This window comes from Gossypium arboreum, chromosome 1 (assembly GCF_025698485.1).
Source record: "Gossypium arboreum isolate Shixiya-1 chromosome 1, ASM2569848v2, whole genome shotgun sequence".
NCBI classification, from domain to species: domain Eukaryota; kingdom Viridiplantae; phylum Streptophyta; class Magnoliopsida; order Malvales; family Malvaceae; genus Gossypium; species Gossypium arboreum.
In genome coordinates, this window is record NC_069070.1 from 50,805,775 (window position 1) to 50,810,632 (window position 4,858).

The 4,858-nt window shown below is 34.3% G+C and overlaps 1 non-coding gene across 1 annotated transcript; it reads right to left on the reverse strand.

Moving 5' to 3' along the window:
• Nucleotides 1–1,715: 1,715 nt before the first annotated feature.
• On the reverse strand, nt 1,716–1,821 carry LOC128281652 (small nucleolar RNA R71). The gene has a single exon (XR_008271906.1). It is a non-coding gene; the product is annotated as a small nucleolar RNA R71 (small nucleolar RNA).
• Between the last annotated feature and the right edge of the window lie 3,037 nt (nt 1,822–4,858).

Sequence of the window (4,858 nt, forward strand, 5' to 3'; positions counted from 1 at the left end):
GCCAAAAAAAGCAACATTTGTTGTGAGCCTCACCTATGTTCCTTTTTTAACATGCATATATACATTTTGGGATGGTCTGATGTATCAGTTTTGTAAATTGAAATGGTGTATATGGTTTTCAGCGTGAATATATTTTACAAACTATTTGGCACATCGTAAATAGCCTATTTGGAAAATAGTTTTGTAATACCCTTCTTTGTCTATTATGGCACAATAGTTTCAAGTGTTTTATTAGCAGCTATAGAGAGCAGAATACAGACGTGAAGAAGGGGAAGAGACATGTATCTTGGATTCACGAATGATCGGAAGATTAAAGAAAAGTTGGAGTGTGGCGAGAAATCCTACAGTTCTGCCTTTAGTTTTCTTGATTTTTGTGATTCAAATTTCTTTAAATGCTGGTGAATGATTAAAATTTGGTGTTTAGTTTTCCACCCATGAACTCAATCTTTTCTGGGTTGGGGTTATTTGGGTGGATGTTTATCATCTTTAATGTTCATGATTTGAAATTGACTATATCACTGTTTCATTCGATTTATGCCTATTTTAAATACATATATGGAAGCTCTAGACATAGCTGATTGTATGCTATGTTCATAGATGCATTTTTAATTTTGAAAAGGTTAAATATAATGGATCTAGAATCGTGTGATGCAAGAAAATATTCAAGAGAATACTCGTAGCACTCTAGACATAGATGTTGTGAATTGTGCAGAGAAGATTGTTCATTGCAATTATTAATCCAGGGATCTATAGACATACAGTAACTCAAATTTCTAGATTAAATCTAGCTATCGAAAGAGGAATGTTACAGTAGAAATTCTCTGAGCAGTTGATTAGACAATCTTTTGTCATGGCATTATTTTGATATGAACATTTCACCTGAATAATTCCAGACTTGTTCATTCAACAATAGAATTACTCTTGCTCTTCTCTGTAATTTGCCACTATATTTTATTTTCCATATCAATTTTCTATTTTTAGCATTAAATTACATTAATTCATTTTACCAACTTCTTATTCAGTTTAAAAGTATTTCCTGCTATTTAGTATAGTTAATAGGATTACAGTAACTTGATCAATTTTTTTACCAATTTTCAGCCACTGTGGAAACGATACTTTAAAAGTATTTCCTGCTATTTAGTATAGTTTAAAAGTATTTCTTGTTATGTAGTAGTGCATGAGAAGAACTACTCAAGAGGATACAGAACATTGTTTTGATCCTGAAATTGAAAGGACATTAAAGTGAAGAATAAAAGAGTTAAGAGAAATGGAGAGAATTAGAAGTGATCCAATCAAAGAAGATCCAATACTTCAAAATGAAAGGAATGCTGATATTACTTGAATCGTAGATGACAGAGATAGAGAAAATGTAGTGCCTACTTTAGGTGATCTAAATCCAAAAATTGTTAGGGCACATATTCAAGCTCAACACTTTGAATTAAAACTAGAAATGTTTTAGATGCTGCAAACTATAGGGCAGTTTAGTGGTTTACTAACTGAAATCCCAAATTGCACTTGAGACTATTTCTTGAATTCTGTGACTCATTCAGGCAGCCAGGTGTTCTTGAAGATGCCCTTACATTAAAATTATTCCTATATTTATTGTGAGATCGTGCTAGATCATGGTTGAATGCATTACCATCAGGGACGGTGGCATCTTGGAATAAACTGTGTCAAAGATTTTGCTTAGGTACAATCCTCCCAACATGAATACCAAGCTAAGGAATGACATTACATTGTTTAGAGAATCTGAAGATGAGACATTATATGAAGCATAGGAGCATTTCAAAGACTTAATTAGAAAATACCCACAAATGGAGATGTTCTAAAATGGATTAAATGCTCATACACGAATGGTGGTGGATGCAACTGTTAATGGGACGCTGTTTGAAAAATCCTACAATGAAGTAATGAAATTCTAGAAAGAATAACAAACAATGATTATCAGTAGCCCACTACCAGAGTTGGTATTGGTAGAAGAGTTGCTAGAGCAATGGAACTTGATGCAATTACATCGTTAACAGCTCTTTAACACATATGATTAAAACTCTAAAAAGACCATATTTAGTGCAGGAAATGAAAGTAGCTAATCCAACATGTTTGTATTGTGGGGAAGAACATATTTTTAATGAATGCTCATCGAACCCAGTATCAGTATATTACACGGGAAATTTCAATTGGAACAAAAACTCATATTCCAACACATAAAATCCAGGGTGGAAACAACATCCAAATTTCAACTGGAGTAATCATGGATTGAGAAATTCCAAAAATGTTGTTCAACAAAATGCCATCGTGCACCACCTGATTATAATCAACCCATGCCATGACAAAATGTTCAACAAAGTTTAGCATCATCTTCTTCATCCATGGAAGCTTTGTTGAAGGAGTATATGGCTAAGAATGATTCCGTAATCCAGAGTCAAACTGCGTCTATACGAGCTCTTGAGAATCAAGTGGGGTAGATAGCATATGCTTTAAATTCAGAATCACAAGGAGCTTTACTAAGTGGTAAGAGAATTCAAGATCAGAAGAAAAAGAGTATTGCAAAGCAATCACTCTCAGAAGTGGAACTCAATTGAATGATGCTGCTAAAGATGCCACGGTAGAAGAGTATGACTCAAGAATCAATCATGAAAAGATCTTGGAACCAACTAAAAAGCATACGACATCTGAAAATGGTCAGTAGAAAAATGTTGTGGCAGAATCAAATCATGTTTCTAACAAAAATGCCATAGCAAAACAATATGAACAACCTAAAGGACAATCACCTCCACCATTCCCTCATTCAATTGGTATGGAGAAAGGCAAACTCACTACGAGAGTGAATGATCAACAGGTTACATTCAACATATTCGATGCCTTGAAATGTGTTGATGAGATTGAAGATTGCCCAGCCATTAGTTTGCTAAAAACAATAGTAGACGAAAAATTTGCAAGACGTTTCCTTGGAAAAATCCTCTATCTCCAATAGTCCATTTGAGCAGTAAATGCTCAACTTATTCAGTTAATTGCAGAAGCAACTTAATCTCTTTGAGACTTAGCAACTCCAAATTGTTGCAGAATTGGAAAAAGCGTAAAAAATCCTTTATATTTTTCTTTTTTTTTAATTGCTTTACTTTAATTTCGTTCTTATTGTTTTTATCTTTAATTACTTAACTTTATCTTCATTTCTAATTTATCACCTTATTAGTGAGATCACAGAGTATGATAAACAAAGGGAGGACTTACAACCAATGAAAAGGAGCTTCTATTAGATAAAAATGAAGGGGACGTGGATGAAGCTGATGCTGATGTACCTGGACCTACCACCCACACTGCCACCAAGGCGAAGGAACAAAAAGGACCAGAGGGTGATGAAGCAAAGACAGAATTAATGAACATTGAATCTGACTAGGAAAGAGAAGAAGTGAACCATATTCTTGCACCAACTGAACCTGCTACTACACCTATATCACAATCCAAGGCCCTTATGACTGCCCAAGAGCGTGCAATTCATCAATTGATTGATTGAATCACAAAGTCTAATACCGACGATGATGAGGAAGAAGTACCCCTTAACCAACTTAAGAGAAAAAAATTCAAGAAGGCTACTGGTAAAATTTTTAAGCTGAAAGTGATGACCAGGACAGGCTGCAACATTACAAGAGAGTTGCAAGGAAATCTACAGAACCCAAGTGAAGTAATTTCCTTCCCCTCCAAGCTTTGATTTTTATATTTTCACGATCATTCATTTTGGTTTTAATCTATTTCATGCATTCATATATATTTTATTCATTTAATTCTTACTTGTTCATGCATTGAGGACAATGCATCCCTTTAAGTTTGGGGTGTGTTGTGTATATAGACTGAATTGTTAATTGCTCATACAATCCTTTTGCCATAACATTCAATTTCCATTCAAATGCCTAATTATGTGAGTATATGGGTATCAATGATGTTCAATGAGGATAATGACTCTTCTTTGTAAACTTAGAAAATATTGTGATAGTTGTTTTGGCATGTTTATCATAGGACAGTTCTTCAAAATGACTTTCTAGATGTAGAATAATTGACATATAAATGCAATTAGGCTCTAGTAGCATTATTTGAATAAATTTAGGACTTCTTAACTTAATTTCAGTATAGTAATATGGTATAATTTTTATCTTGACAACAATATGAATACTCTTATGTTGGAACCTATTGAGCAGGTCAGTAATATTTTATTTTGCTCCATTATATTTTTGATTAAAAAAATGAGTTCAAATATGAGTGTTTTTTCAAAAAAGAAGTGTACAAATTTTAGGGACACTCCACTAAATCTTAAGGCTAAATTGCTAAGAGATAGTTGTTTGCTTCATCCATCTTTTTAGTCAAAAGCTTTTGTTTCATGAGTGATTTATATTCAAATTGTGACATATATGATATGTGTGTAACACCCCTTACCCGTATTCGACACCGTAGCAGGGTACGAGGCGTTATCAGACATAAACTCTCGCAATCATACAAAACCGAGACATGAATTTTTGTCCAATTTAAAACTTTTCATTCACAAGTATATTCTTCCTTATATGGGCCCTTGAGGCCCAAAACATACATTGGGTGTGGTTCGAGACTAAATCGAGAACTTTCAAACTTTTACAACACTTTAAAATTTTCTTATTTTAGGGAGTTACACGCCCGTATGAGTAGGTCGTGTGGTCACACAATCCTGTGTCCTCAGCTCATGTAACTCTCTGTTTATGACATCATCAGCAAAATAGGGGCACACGGCCAAGTCACATGCCCCTGTGCTAAGGTCGTGTCCTTCACACGGCTGAGACACACGATCATGTCTCTGCCTGTGTGTTTACTACTGGGCATTCTATTTTACCTA